Consider the following 16,793-nt stretch of genomic DNA (forward strand, 5'->3'; position numbering starts at 1 on the left):
ACATAAATATATACATATTTATTCATTACAGAAAGAATAAAATATTTGTATTTAATAACAGAATAAATGTTTATCTAAATTTTCAGGCTTGATTTACATAAATAACACCTACTAAATAAATCCTTGATAAAATAGAGATGAATTAAAATAATATCAATATTATTTTCAATGAATTTAACCATGAATGCTATAGTTCTTTGATTTCTCTTAAGGGTCTGTTTTAAAAAGTCATTTGGATTTTCCTGATCTAAACAGCTTATAAATTTTATTATATGCTTCCTGCAAAGACTTCTGCTCATCATTTTAATAGCAAGATTAAATTTGACGTTGTGGTAAACTGTGCCTGATGTGTGATTGGCTCTTCCATAGCTGATCAGAAAACACAGAAGAATTTTCCATTTTAGGCTTGAATGTCCCTAATTCATCATACGGTCACCTCTTACTCCTTGTTAAAGTGATGATCCATATTAGTTCCCTATCATGTAGTTTTTATATTAGACACATCACAGAAATAGGCTTGCTCTTTCTTGGTTGTTCAGTTGCTCCATCATGTCGGACTTTCTGGGACCCAATGGACTGCAGCACACCAGACCTCACTGTGCCTCAGTATCACACAGAGATTACCCAAGTTCATGTCCACTGAATCGGTGATGCCATCCAACCATTTCAACCTCTGTCGCCCTCTTCTCCTTCAGCCTTCAATCTTTCCCAGCATCAGGGTCTTCTCCAATGAGCCAGCTCTTGACATCAGGTGGCCCGAGTATCGGAGTTCAGCTTCAACACCAGTCCTTCCAATGAATATTCAGGGTTGATTTCCTTTAGGACCGACTGCTTTGATCTCCTTGCTATCCAAAGGACTCTCAAGAGTCTTCTCCAACACCACAGTTCCAAATGATCAATTCTTCAGCATTCAGCTTTTTTTTATGGTCTAACTCTCACATCCATGCATGACTACTGGAAAAACCTTAGCTTTTACTACATGGACCTTTGTTGCCAAAGTGAGGGTTCTGCTTTTTTAATACCCTGTCTAGGTTTGTCATAGTTTTTCTTCCAAGGAGTAAGTGCCTTTTAAGTTCATGGTTGCAGTCACCATCCACAGTGATTTTGGAGCCCTAGAATATAAAATCTGTCACCATTGTTTCCCCATCATCTGCCATGAAGTGATGGAACTGGATGCCATATTTGTTTTTGAATGTTGAGTTTTAAGCCAGCTTTTTCATGCTCCTCTTTCACCTTCATCAAGAGGCTCTTGAGTTCCTCTTCATTTTCTTACATAAAGGTGGTCTTATCTGCATATCTGGAGAAGGAAATGGCAACCCGCTCCAGTACTCTTGCCTGGAAAATCCCATGGATGGAGGAGCCTGGTGGGAGGCCATCTATGGGGTCGCACAGAATCGGACACAACTGAAGCGACTTAGCAGCAGCAGCAGGAGCAGCGTCTCCATGTCTGAGGTTGTTGATATTTCTCCCGGCAATCGTGATTCCAGCATGTGTTTTATCCAGCCCGGCATTTCACATGATGTATTCTGCATATAAATTAAATAAGCAGGGTGACAATATACATCCTTGACATACTCCTTTCCCAATATGGAACCAGTGCATTTTTTCCATATCCAGTTATAACTGTAGCTTCTTGACCTGCATACAAATTCCACAGGAGGCAGTTAGGTGGTCTGGTATTCCCACCTCTTTAAGAATTTTCCACATTTTATTGTGATCCACATAGTCAAAGGCTCTAGCATGGTCAATGAAGCAGATATTTTTCTGGAATTCTCTTGCTTTTTCTATGATCCAACTGATGTTAGCAAGTTGATCTCTGGTTCCTCTGCCTTTTCTAAATCCAGCTTGAACATCTGGAAGTTCTCCGTTCATGTACTGTTGAAGCCTTTCTTGGAGCATTTTGAGCATCACTTTGCTAGCATGTGGAATGAGTTCAATTGTGAAGTAATTTGAATATTCCTTGGTATTGCCTTTCTTTGGGATTGGACTGAAAATTGACCTTTTCCAGTCCTGGCACTACTGAGTTTCCCAAATTTGCTAGCATATTGAGTGCAGCACTTTAACAGCACCATCTTTTATGATTTGAATAGTCGCTTGGAATTCCATCACCTCCACTAGCTTTGTTCATAATGATGCTTCCTAAGGCCCACTTGACTTCTCATTCCAGGATGTCTGGCTCTAGGTGAGTGATCATACCATTGTGCTTATCTGGGTCATTAAGATCTTTTTGTATAGTTCTATGTATTCTTGCCACCTCCTCTTAATATCTTCTGCTTCTGTTAGGTCCCTACTATTCTGTCCTTTATTGAGCCCACCTTTACATGAAATGTTCCCTTGGTTTCTCTAGTTTTCTTGAAGAGATCTATAGTCTTTCCCATTCTATTGTTTTCCTATATTCCCTTGCACTGATCCCTGAGGCAGGCTTTCTTATTTCTCCTTGCTATTTTCTGGAACTCTGCATTCAGATCAGTATATCTTTCTTTTAACCTTTGCCGTTTGCTTCTCTTCTTTTCTCAGCTTTTTTAAGGCCTACTCAGACAACTATTTTTCACTTTTTGCATTTGCTTTTCTTGGGGATGGTTTCGATCCCTGCCTGCTGTACAGTGTTACAAACCTCCATCCATACTTCCTCAGGCACTCTGTCTATCAGATCTATTTCTCACTTCTACTGTATAATTCCTAGGGATTTGATTTAGGTCATACCTGAATGGCCTAGTGGTTTTCCCTGCTGCCACTGCTAAGTCACTTCAGTCGTGTCTGACTCTGTGCAACCCCATAGATGGCAGCCCACCAGGCTCCTCCGTCCCTGGGATTCTCCAGGCAAGAACACTGGAGTGGGTTGCCATTTCCTTCTCCAATGCATGAAAGTGAAAAGTGAAAGTGAAGTGGCTCAGTCGTATCCGACTCTCAGCAACCCCATGAACTGCAGCCACCAGGCTCCTCCGTCCATATTTTCCAGGCAAGAGTACTGGATTGGGGTGCCATTGCCTTCTCCAGTGATTTTTCCCTACTTTCTTCAATTTAAGTCTGAATTTTGCAAAAAGGAGTTCATAATCTGAGCTACAGTCAACTCCCTGTTTTGTTTTTGCTGGTTGTATACAGCTTTTCCATCTTTGCCTAAAAAGAATATAATCAATCTGATTTCAGAATCAACCATCCGTTGATGTCCATGTGTAGAGTCCTCTCTTGTGTTGTTGGAAGAGGGTGTTTGCTATGACCAGTGCATTCTCTTAGCAAAACTCTGTTAGCCTTTGTCCTGTTTCATTTTGTACTACAAAGCCAAACTTGCCTGTTACTCGAGGTATGTCTTGACTTCCTCCTTTAGCGTTCCAGTCCCCTACAATGAAGTTCAGTTCAGTTCAGTCACTCTGCTGTGCCCGACTCTTTACAACCCCATGAACCACAGCACACCAGGCCTCCCTGGCATCACCAACTCCTGGAGTTTACCCAAACCCATGTCCATTGAGTCGGTGATGCCATCCAACCATCTCATCCTCTGTCATCCCCTTCTCCTCCTGCCCTCAATCTTTCCCAGCATCAGGGTCTTTTCAAATGAGTCAGCTCTTCACATCAGGTGGCCAAACTACCTGATGCACAGGAGTTTCAGCTTCAGCATCAGTCCCTCCAATGAACACCCAGGACTGATCTCCTTTAGGATGGACTGGTTGGATCTCCTTGCAGTCCAAGGGACTCGCAAGAGTCTTCTCCTTGCAGTCCAAGGGACTCGCAAGAGTCTTCTCCAGCACCACAGAAAGCGCTCAGCTTTCTTCACAGTCCAACTTTCACATCCATACATGACCACTGGAAAAACCACAGCCTTGACTAGATGGACCTTTGTTGGCAAAGTAATGTCTCTGCTTTTTAATATGCTGTCTAGGTTGGTCATAACTTTCCTTCCAAGGAGCAAGCGTCTTTTAATTTCATGGCTGCAATCATCATCTGCAGTGATTTTGGAGCCCCAAAAAATAAAGTCTGACACTGTTTCCACTGTTTCCCCATCTATTTCCCATGAAGTGATGGGACCAGATGCCATGATCTTAGTTTTCTGAATGTTGAGTTTTAAGCCAACTTTTTCACTCTCCTCTTTCAACTTTCATCAAGAGGCCTTTTAGTTCTTCACTTTCTGCCATAAGGGTGGTGTCATCTGCATATCTGAGGTTATTGATATTTCTCCTGGCTATCTTGATTCCAGCTTGTGCTTCCTGTAGCCCAGCGTTTCTCATGATGTCTCTACATATAAGTTAAATAAGCAGGGTGACAATATACAGCCTTGACGTACTCCTTTTCCTATTTGGAACCAGTCTGTTGTTCCATGTCCAGCTCTAACTGTTGCTTCCTGACCTGTATACAGGTTTTTCAAGAGGCAGATCAGCTGGTCTGGTATTCCCATCTCTTTCAGAATTGAAAGGACATCTTTTTTTAGTGTTGATTGTAGAAAATCTTGTAGGTCTTCACAGAACTATTCAACTTAAGGTTCTTCAGCCTTAGTGGTTAGGGCATAGACTTGCATTACTGTGATATTGAATGGTTTGCCTTGGAAAAGAGCAGAGATCATTCTTTTGTTTTTGAGACTGCACCCAAGCACCGCATTTCAGAGTCTTTTGTTGTCTGAGGGCTGGTCCATTTCTTTTAAGGGATTCTTGACCACAGTAGTTGATGTAATGGTAATGTGAATTAAATTCACCCATTCTGGTCCATTTTAGTTTGCTAATTCCAAAAATGTCAATGTTCACTCTTGCCATCTCCTGTTTGACCCTTTCCAATTTACCTTGACTCATGGACCTAACATTCCAGGTTCCTATGCAATATTGTTCTTTACCAGCATTGGGCTTTATTTTCACCACCAGTCACATCCACAACTTGGCATTGTTTCTGCTTTGGCTCAGCCTTTCATTCCTTCTAGAGCTATTTCTCTGCTCTTCTCCAGTAGCATATTGGGCACTTACTGACCTGGGGAGTTCATCTTTCAGTGTCCTATCGTTTTGCCTTTTATACTGTTCCTGGAGTTCTCAAGGCAAGAATGCTGAAGTGATTTGCCATTCCCTTTTCCAATGGGCCACGTTTTATCAGAACTCTCCACTATGACCCATCTGTCTAGGGTGAGCCTATGCAGCATGGCTCGTGGTTTCATTGAATTAGGCAAGGTTGGTCCATGTGATCAGTTTGGTTAGTTTTCTATGATTGTGGTTTTCATCCTGTCTGCCCTCTGATTGATGAGGATAAGAGGCTTGTGCAAGCTTCCTGATGGGAGGGACTGGCTGTGGAGAACACTGGGTCTTGTTCTGGTGGGCAAGGCCATGCTCAGTAAGTCTTTAATAAAATTTTCTGCTGATGGGTGGAGCTGTCTTCCCTCCCTGTATTTTGACCTGAGGCCAAACTATGGTAGGTATGATGGCAGTAACGTTAACCTCCTTCAAAAGGACTTATGTCAGCACGCGGGGCCTCTCAGGACTGTTGTAGTCAGTGCCCCTGACCCTTAGGCAGGCCACTGTCGACCCACGCCTCTGCCGGAGACTCCCAAGCACTCATAGGCGAGTTTGGCTCAGTCTCTTCTGGGATCACTGCTCCTTTCTCCTGGGTCTTGATGCACACACGGTTTTGTTTGTGCCCTCCAAGACTGTTTCCCTAGCCCTGTGGAATTTCTGTAATCAAATCCTTCTGACCTTCAAGATCAGATTCTCTGGGGATACTCAGTCCGTTTGCTGGACCCCCAGGTTGGGAAGTCTTTTGTGGGGCATGGGACTTTTACAGCAGGATGAGAACTTCTTTGGTATAATTGTTCTCCAATTCGTGAATCGCCCACCTGGCAGCTCTGTAGTGGAGCTAACAGCGAACTCCTTCAAGAGGACTTATGCCTCCTAAGATGCGGTTGCCAGAGTCTGGGTCTCCATGGCAGGCCACTGCTTAGTACATCATTAACATGATGTGCTCGCTGCTGTGATACAGATGTATGGATCGGGATGCTATGGACAGGGACCTTTTCTTCTGCTTCATTTGTTCCATGCCACTCCTAGAATAGTCCTAGAGAAATACAAGGACATTTGCTGAGTTTTGCCTATTAGAGAAATGGAACTGTGGGTTGACATGGGACCACCTCCAGTATATTGACAATTAGACTATAATTTGTATTCAGCTCAGAGAGCGTTTGTGCTTCCCCCAACCTCTGCCAACCAGGTTTACTATTCTTAATATAATTAGCAGTTAAATGATTTCATTACATTGACATTTGAGTCCATGTTTTGATTGTTCGTAAAATTAGATATCCACATGTGGTAGATGATATTACATAGACTCCATTAGTCTCTTAAAGTGAATTATTGTATGATTATGTTCTGAGTCTCCCCTATATCAAAGAGATGGAAATGATAATAATAAAATCAGTTTCTTTTCAAAAATGACATGACCTTAAAGAGGAAATTACAATGCTAGGGGATTCTATGGCAAAAACCACAGTGACACCACTGAGAACCACAGTAAAAATTCACTTGTATCATATGTAATTCTAAAAAATTTTTCAATTTAAATTGAAGATGGTTGTCTTGAGTTTTCTATCAGAAGGCCTAAAACTCAGGCCCTTATAATCCCTGCCTAGAATCCTGCCTGCAAGGGAATTTGCCTGTTCTAAGGAATTAGTTCTCGGGAATTAATCTTGATTGTATTCCTTTTGTCAGTGAAAATTAGTTGCCATTCCCATTAGACACCTAAAGGATCAAAGAGTAGGAGCTGAGAAAGCAGCCTCATTTGATCTGTTGATACTCTATTCATTATATCATTTCATGGGTGAAATGAAATGAAAGTCTCTTTCAAACTTAAGTAAAATAATGGCAAATTTTTACATAAAATTTTATTGAAGTCTCCCCCAAATTTCTAATACTAGAGGACTCAACTGCTTTCTCTAGTGAAAAATTTATTAGGACTTAACTATATATCCCCCATGTTAACTTATTGGATACTCATTTCTCTCAAATATATTTAGGTTTCTACAACATTTTTGAAATCTATGTATAAATTATTAGTTTAGAACTGCATAGGATTGCATTTATGGTTATTTTAAGAAAAATAGTTTTATCAGAATTAAGTGGTTAGTTCTTATAGTCAGTATCTTATTTAGTTTCTTCTCCCTTTTGGTCTTTTCTGTTTATCAATTTGTCTTCATCCACTGATGGGGGATCTAGAATCTGGTGTTCTGAAACTCTGACTTCATATGCATTTATTATCAGAAGGGAAATCCCATTCTATGCTTTGAAATTCTTACCATTTCTGATACCCACACATCTAATTCTAAGAACTAGTTTTTAAAAGATGTTTTCTCCAAGTAACATTTTTTGGATTTTGTTTTTGTTTTTAATTTCTAAAGCTTTTAGATTAAATAAACATTGTCCAATTAAAGAGTTGAGAGTTAGGCTGTTTAAATTAACATGAACTTTGTGTTGAGTCATCACATAACATCTTTTAGGCATCCCTTTGGCAATTAGTTCTTAACTTTGATATTCACTCAGTTGACTCTAGTTAGAAAATGTATCTCTACACAGCCACGATGATGCATTTTTACTTCCTGCCTAATTTTGTGTGAGCTATGTAGGTATTTGAAGTTAAAAATAGGAGGATGAATGTTTTATGCATCTCACAAATATATCCTTGAAGGTAATCCCGCAGTAGTAAATCCTTATATGTAGATGAAACGATTCTGTTGATTTAGAAATCTTTTGTTTAATGTAGGAATAATGCTATTCAGGTAAAATTTCCAGGAGTAGTAATGAATTTTACAAAGGTTATGTATTCAACATTCCTTGAAAAGACTTCTACTTTTAAGGCTTTTTTATTCTTTGGAGATTAGACATATTCAATTACTTTTTGAAATCAAAGATCCCTCATTAAATCAAATAACCTAGTCTTTGTTTCCTTAGGGTAGGTATTGTGTTACCCCATCTTACAGATGAAGCCATTAAGATGCAGAAAACATTTGAACTGCTTCAGGTGATACACATCAAAAAAGTAGAAGAGGAATGTCTAGAAAATAGATTTTCTACATTCTCAAAGTCCGTTCCAACACTACAGAGACCTTGTTGCAAAGGAAAAATAGAATTCTGAAGCAAAGTTGAATGTAGATACTGACTCTACCGCTTACTAATTCCAAATAAGTGCTGACCTAAGTTTGCTCACATGCTAATAGAGATTTAACACCTACTTCACCATGTCCTTGTGAAGATGAATGTGATAAATATATGCAGTCTGCTGAGTGCAGCGTATTAAATAGCAGTTATAATTACTCTTTAAAATCATCTGCTTCCCAGAAATGAATCTTTGAGGAGGGCATTTTTCATGTGAATATAAAGGGCCAGGATACCTATGAGCAAATGTGTATTGATGTTTGTATCTGTACACTTTTTTTAATGTGCCAGCAAGAAAGAGATAACAAAGATGGTGTCTTGGAACTAGTTTAACGTGGTAAGTTGCTTACTTTCTGTTTTATCTCTATACTTGTTCCCCAATTAAATAGAAAGGACTGAAGATCACTTTGTCTCTAGCCCTGAACTTCCAACTTGGTATTTTTCCATGGTGCTGAACTGAGCCCATCAGCATAGAACTGTAAAAATTTCATGCATACATCCCAACATCATGGTTCTTTGGGCTTGAATTTGCAGTAAGTCAAGGTTCAAATGTCATTTTCTCTCTTTTGATCTTAAAACTATATCCAGAATTGCTGCCCAACCCTTCCCACTCAACCTCAAAAATTTGAGGACGTTGAGTCATCTTGTTTTCATTTCTTGTCACTTCATCATGTGTTATTAGGGCACGTGTAGTTTTTATATCTACTTTGGAGCCCTTTGTAAAGCTATTTGGTGGCCTTCTCCTGTTTATAAAGCCAACAATTACGTCAGCATCTATGTTATGTGAATATTCTCCACTGTCTCTAACTGTTGGAGCACCAGAATCTGTAGACAAATCAAAACCATCTGAAACTAGTCCATTTGTTGTGTCTTCTCTATCCCTTAAGCCTTTCTCATCTTTTATACCCCTGGCCACCCAAAGAGACGCTAATTCAGCCAGCAGCAACCCTTCAGCTTTCTTAAAGGGGCATCACCATCAGCAGTCTTGATTTGAACATTGAACCATAAGGCACGTTCTGCTGTCTTATGACAAAGCTGGGAAAGTGGCCCCTCTCAAGTGGGTCAGCCTTCTTTGGCAAACTAATATCAATTCATAGCTTCAGGGGCCTTTCAGGATATTTGACTAGGCCTTTCAGGTTAAAGAACAGTACATCTTTCATCCTCATATGATAGTTGATTCTCTTTGCAAAAAATGTGTGGAGGAATGGGTGCTGATAAGAAAACAAGGTAGGGTCTCCACAGCTGTCTCAGGATCATCAACCATGCTTGATGGGCACAGAATCATTTTTTGGTAGCTACTAAACCACCCTTATGGCAGAAAGTGAAGAAGAACTAAAGAGCCTCTTGATGAAAGTGAAAGTGGAGAGTGAAAAAATTGGCTTAAAACTCAACATTCAGAAAACTAAGATCATGGCATCTGGTCCCATCACTTCATGGCAAAAAGGGAAACAGTGGCAGACTTTATTTTGGGGGGCTCCAAAATCACTGAAGATGGTGATTTCAGCCATGAAATTAAAAGATGCTTGCTCCTTGGAAGGAAAGTTATGACCAACCTAGAAAGCATATTAAAAAGCAGAGACATTACTTTGCCAACAAAGGTCCGTCTAGTCAAGGCTATGGTTTTTCCAGTGGTCATGGATGGACATGAGAGTTGGACTGTGAAGAAAGCTGAGTGCTGAAGAATTGATGCTTTTGAACTGTGGAGAAGCATCTTGCGAGTCCCTTGGACTGCAAGGAGATCCAACCAGTCCATTCTAAAGGAGATCAGTCCGGCGTGTTCATTGGAAGGACTGATGTTGAAGCTGAAACTCCAATACTTTGGCCAACTGATGCAAAGAGCTGACTCATTTGAAAAGACCCTGATGCTGGGAAAGATTGAAGGCAGGAAAAGAAGGGGACGACAGAGGATGAGATGGTTGGATGGCATTGCCGACTCAATGAACATGAGTTTGGGTAAACTCTGGGAGTTGGTGATGAACAGGGAGGCCTGGCACGCTGTGGTTCATGGGGTCACCAAGAGTTGGACACAACTGAGCAACTGAACTGATGGAACTGAAGCAATCATTATTCCAGTACATATTCTGAGCTCAAAATATACTTTGCCCATCTCCATCAACAGAGGAATGTTTAAGCACCACCTCATTTTAGGGAAACAAACATGTACCTCTAATTATCCACTCAAAATCAGTATTGAAACTGGGGAAAGCAATGGGAAAATAAACAAGTAAGGCTAAATTATGTTACAGAATACAAGTGCTCCACAAGCTTGTAGGAAAGAAACATATAAGAGTAGTTTTCTTCAGTTTGTTTTATTGAAGTATAGTTGATTTACAATGTCATATCCGTTTCTGGTATATAGCAGAGGGATTCAGTTATACATAAATATAATAATGTGCAGTTGTTAATCGCAAACTCCCAATCCCTCCCCACCTTCCCCTTGACAACTACAAGTCTGTTCTCTATGCCTGTGAATCTGTTTCTTTTTCATAGATAGGTTCACTTGTGTCATATTGTAGATTCCCCATATAAGCAATATATATTAGTCTTTCTCTGACTTAACTTCACTTAGTATGATCATATCTAAGTCCATTCATATTGCTGCAAAGAGCACTATTCCATCCTTTTTAATGGCTGAGTAGTATTTGATTGTGTATATGTATACCATATTTTCTTTATCCATTTATCTATTGATGGAGACTTACATTGCTTTCATGTCTTGGCTATTGTAAATGATAGGAAGCCAGTTGATCATCAAAGGCATCATGGAGGTATCTACAGTTGTGCCTGGTGGGTCTTAAATGAAATAGCTCTTCATGGAATTAAGTATAGATCCTAAGAGTTTCTTCAGCTTTCTCAGATGAACAGTAACAATTCTTTGACTTTGTAGAAAAAGACTATTTATGTAAATTCCTGGTATTTCATGGCTTCTTTTGAACACTCTCCCTTTCTATTCACTTGGAGACTCTAGATGTGGAAGCAGAGAGTGTATAGAGTCATTTTAATAAGAACAGATAAAAATTTCTTCATCTGGATGCTTCTATCAATAGTATATGTAAATGTCATTTCTATGCCAAAGCTATAAATCACAGTTTACATTCTGTCTTCTATATTAAAGTTTCTTTTCATGGGATTTATTTCCCATTACTTGAAATCAATACATTCCTCTTTTATTCATCTTTTTCTCCTCCTACCCCCATTTCTCATCATTTAACACTCATACCTAGCTATTCTCTTCTACAGAAATGTTTACAGTTGCCCATTTTAATAGACAGAACTACATACAGAAATATTTAGAAATGGAAGGCACCTTAGAAAATCACCTTTTTCCACACTTTCATTTCATGGCACACAAAGGAGCAAGGTTAACCTGCAAGACTGATGTAATTGAGGTCAAAATAAATTAAGTGATTTGCCTAAAGTCACACACTAGATAAGACAGTTTTACTTTCATCAACATGCAATATTATTCATCCAAAAAACATTTATTTGTGTGATAGGCACAATCCTAGGAGCTGAAGGCCAACAGAGGCTCCCCTAGGCACACTTCTGTTCATGACACTGTTTCTTTAGGTATCTTCTCCCTTAGCTGTGTTCACTGTGGCTTTCTGCTATCCCTTTTTAAAAAGTTTTATTTCTTCACGCATTGATAATGTCTTTATCTTCACCCAGGCCCAATTAACTTCCCCCAGCTTTTCATTTAATTAGTTCTCATCGTCCTTTTCAAGGTGCAAACTGACTCCTGACTTGGTGCCATTTTGCCTCATTATCAGGCCCCCATTCTAAAATAATTATTTTGAGTATAATGAAAATGTTAAATGTGGTTGAACCCAGTATGTGATTTGTTATAACTCTGACTGCCAACCAATGGTTTACAGTATGTTTTTACTTGTATAACAAAATGTCACATCAAAAAAATGAGCAAACCCTTCATCCTTCCCCTGACCCCACCCACTTCAGTCTTTGTTGGTAAATATCTGCTTCTTTTGTATTGGCAGGCTTGTTAGGCTTAAGCATCTTAAGTGATTGTCAATGGTTACACACAAAAAAATAGAAAATGTTCCTTCCTCTACTATGGCCTTTTGGCCTCCTATCTTCCTTTAAAAGAAAGTCTATATTCTGTGTTGTTGCCCGATTGTTCCTACCAGCAACTACAGTGATTGCATCGTTACAGAACATTTGTTTATTTACTCTATTACTTGATGGAATATTTTTCTTTTATCACCTAATACTCCCTGATAGTTATCCAGATAAATGTCATTATCTTTTGTAGTTACAGACAGAATAAAACCATCTTGTGCCTAATGAACAAAATAAGAGTAGCCACAGGGCAGTGTTTCATAGACATATTGAAAAATGGCATTTTGTATTATTTAAGTTTTTTAATAGATATTTTTACATTTTCTTTTGGGGTCATGTTTGCTGTTTCAAACTTTCATAAAACATTGCAAAAATAGGACAGGAAGTTCTCATGTGCCCTTTACCTCAGTTAACCAACTGTTTATATTTTATCCTATATGTCAGTTTCTTTTTCAGTCTCATAAAATATGATATACCTATATATATATATAGTCATCATATTATATACCTATATATACAGTCATCATATTATATGTGTGTATACACAGTTCGTATATTTTTCAAACCATTGGAGAATAAGTTGCAGACAGGGAATGACTTATCCTAAATACTTTAGCATATATTTCAATGTATTTCCTGAGTACAGGACATTCTCTTACATCATACAAAACAAGAATCAAACACAGGTAATATGTCATTGACATAATACAATTACCTAATTTGTAGTCCGTATTCAAATTTCATCCTCTGTCATGATAACGTTCTTAATAGCTAAGTGTTTTGTCCCACTGGCCTAGGATCCAATCTAGAATCGTGTAATCCATTTAGTTGTCATGCTGTGCTTTACTTTTTTGTTTCAAAGCTTATATTCAGTCACTAATGACCTGGACAGAATCTCTTTTTAAAGTAATTTCTGCAGGATGACTACTGCTCCAAGAATAGGAAGTTAAGCCAAAGATGGCTACCAAAATCCATTAGCAATAGGAATATCTGTGCTGAGGAAACAGCACATCAGCTGTAAAGCCCTGTTGTGACTGCAAGTTTTGGCATTATAGGAAGACAGTAAAATAAAGAGAACTCTGAGCTTATCACTACTTTGCAGTTTTGAAATTTAAAACTTGGGAGAGAGCTACTGTTGCCTTTCTAGCCAAAGAATAGTGTTTACAAATAGCCATGTTACACAGATTTGCAGTAAGCACTTAAATCCAAACCTAAATAAATATTTAGCTCTGTGCTGTGTTAGTGAAACCTCAGTTAAAATCAATATTTTCATCAGAATGAAATACTGGAGATATTTTTTAAAGTTTGGGTGTAAATATTGTCATTTTTTAATCTAAAAGTCCTCTTAAAAAAAAAAAAAGCTGTGTATTTTTAAATGTCTAGAATTAAAGTGAATGCAATTAGTTCCTTCCCCTCAAGAAAAAAAAAAAAAGCAAGTAACACAGATTTGTAGTATTTATGATGCCCAAAGCATGAACTAGAGAAATGAACTGCATAAAATACAGAACTAAGTATTTTACTTAGTTCTGTAAATAGAATTATGATGAGGGCTACAGGGTTTTAGCAGTGATTTCTAGTCACTGTTGAGCAATAGTAATCCCTAAGTCTCAGAAATTTTTCTTTTTTTTTTCCCCATGTCAAGCGTCCTTCTAAAACTAGATAAAAAGAACATGAAAGAGCCTTTGGTTTTAAAGTAAATGAACCTACCTAAACAGATTCATTTTATTTTTTTAAAGTATTGTAATAACATGCAAAAGTACCAAGTCTTGATGTCAGAAAACTGAGTTAGACCCACTGATAGCAATTACACTACTGAAAATCCAGATAGATGACGGGAGGTACAAAATCCTCCCATGTTATTTTCACACTTTCCCTCTAAAAACAAGAGATGTTTACACATGCAAGAGACAGAAATTAGCTACCAGAAAAATACTATGAACATCCATATTCAGCACATAGATTAAAAATAAAATAGTTGTTTGTTCCTTACAGTAGAACAGGCTTACCCATTCATCCTTGTGATAGATATGTATACAAGACCAAAATGAAATCGAATCCCTGCAGATGGCTCATAAGTCACAAAAACTGTTTAATCTTTTCACGGCATCCCTTTGGGAAGCCTGCCCCTTGGTAAGTAATAACATGCAATATATATAAGGTCAAATATTTTAGTTTTTTAGTAGAAAGCCTTCTTTTGCTCTAACAGATTTTTCCCCATATTTCTTACAAAGAGATTTATGTCACCGTGTTACCTTAATGTGTATGTCCACAGCATTCTGTTGTAGCTTTTGTTTTACATAAGAAAAGTGTCAGTATTCAGGAACCATGTATGCAAAGCTTATCTAAAATTGACTGTGGCTCAGAGTCATATTTTAAGAGGCAGTCAGGTAAATCTAAATGCAGTTTTACCATTGCTCTTTCTAATGGATTTTGCTAGAAAACAGTCGAGTTTCAAGCAGGACTAAAATGAAAGGAGACCTTGGAGTCTTAACCGTTGAACAGATGCTCTAAATGCAGCTTTGAAAATATAGCTGTCACTTCAGATCTTTTCCACTGAGTTCCTATGTAAGCCAATTGCCAGAGCTTCTGGCATTATAATGTTTTCATAGTTACGTGTAAAATAGACACTGTGAGAACTCATAAAACAGAGCAACGAGCCTATTATCAACCTATTTTTAACTATTTCTTGGTTTTCATTCTAAATATTTGGAAGACCAAAACTAATGAGAACTTATAATAAAATGGTACTTGTGTAGCAGTGATATTGTTCATTTGTGAGTTGCTAACTTGTCAAACCAGATCAGAAATTCTTGAATCTTTATTACATTAAAACAATTCCTGATATTGACTCTTGGGAAGGATTTAATTTTCCTCTCTAAACTGAAAATTTTCCTCTCTAAACTGAAACTTCTCCTCTCTAAACTGAAACTTTTCCTTTCTGTAATGATGTGAGGTTTTTTCCTTACCCCAGTAGTAGTATATACCTATGTGTGTGCAGATGGATATAATGCATATAGACACTAGTATGTGTACGTATATATATACTCACAATAGGAAATTCTGGACCTGATTTGCCTTGGAAAACAGGCAAATAAGTATAATATATTGAAGTGCTCTTAACTTGACTGAAAATATAAAATCTAAGAATAACATGAGATGTAGAAGTTTAATTTATAATAATTATACGATACTCAATATAGCAATGGCACCCCACTCCAGTACTCTTGCCTGGAAAATCCCATGGACAGAGGGCCTGGTGGCCTGTAGTCCATGGGGTCGCTAAGAGTCGGACACAACTGAGTGACTTCACTTTCACTTTCAATATAGCAAGAGGGTAATTGACTACTGAATAAAATAATAGAACATTCTCCAACAATGTCTGTCTAAATTACTAGCATTTCAGTTTTCAAACTGAAAAACTATAATGTAGGCAATAGCATAACTTCCACAAAATCACTGTATAAACTATGCACAGAACCTTGATCTCTAAATCTTCAACTTTAAAATCCCTATCCTATCCATCTTATACTGTATCTACTAAGCATGCATATGGTACTGTATTGTATTTGGATGTATATATTGCAAGATGTTTAAGTAAAAACATTAAATAATAAAATGAAGCAATTATAGTTCATGACAATATGAAATGACTCTGCACTACGTGTATTCACCTAACCACTGTGCATATTGTTTCCTTTTAGGAAAAACACCCAAAAGAAAGAAAACAAAGAACAAAATACCCCAGAATTCCAAAAGAACAGTAAGTGTTTTAATGAGACAATTATTATTCTAGAGCTTCTATAAAATTAGAAAACCTTAATTTTTTTTTTTAATAGAAATGTTCACCTTGGTATTTTCTAAGATAAGAAACTAACATACTAAATAAAGTGCAGCCTTCTAAAACTCAATTTCAATTTACTGGAGCAAACTGAGAATCATTTATCCTATAATCCTCTTAGATAAGAGGCCAGGGCAATCCTTGTGATACATATATGTGGCAGAAATGTTTATGTTGGTTCCATCATATCTTTTGACTAGCTTCATATCATTTTAAATTCTATAGAAGAAGAAAAGTAATAAGTAAAATTTAATCAAAGTACCTCACATTATCTGCATGTGATGCAAAATTTTTTTAACTTCGAACAAAACTTTAAGCAGAAACAAGGTACTTGGCTTGTTTATAGTCATTAAATTAGAATTATTAAAAAATAGCCACTATCCACAGTCTTTAAAATGGAGCTTAATCTCATTAATACCTTTCTTTCCAACCTTTTCACAGCTTAATTATGACCTGTATTTCCTTACATAGCTAATATTTGATAGTAATAATTGCTTTTCTAAAATATGTTCTTATTAAACAAAATTAAGTGCATTCTTGATGTCATTCTTTCTAGTAGAACTAGTGATATTATAATGATTTCCTAGATGTAACAATTGTAAATTTTAAATATGTGAAGAGCAAAAAAATAAATATAGAAAAGCAAAACCCACTTTGATGACCTATGGTATACCACTATTTTCATACCCTGGTAGTTTTGAAATGAGTTTGCAGATGCATTTATCTAAAACAGAATCACTGAAGTAAAATGAAGAAACAAGATGATA

The 16,793-nt window shown here is 37.6% G+C and overlaps 1 protein-coding gene across 9 annotated transcripts in view; it reads left to right on the forward strand.

Moving 5' to 3' along the window:
• The window catches only part of SYT1 (synaptotagmin 1), a 608,923-nt gene that overhangs the window by 188,299 nt on the left and 403,831 nt on the right, over nt 1-16,793 (forward strand). For 8 of the 9 annotated variants that reach the window (XM_059886099.1, XM_059886101.1, XM_059886096.1 and 5 more), the window contains one exon: nt 15,890-15,948. The gene's annotated coding sequence lies outside the window, so the exon portion shown is untranslated. 9 annotated transcript variants of the gene reach the window in all.

This window comes from Bos taurus, chromosome 5, assembly GCF_002263795.3.
Source record: "Bos taurus isolate L1 Dominette 01449 registration number 42190680 breed Hereford chromosome 5, ARS-UCD2.0, whole genome shotgun sequence".
NCBI classification, from domain to species: Eukaryota; Metazoa; Chordata; class Mammalia; order Artiodactyla; family Bovidae; genus Bos; species Bos taurus.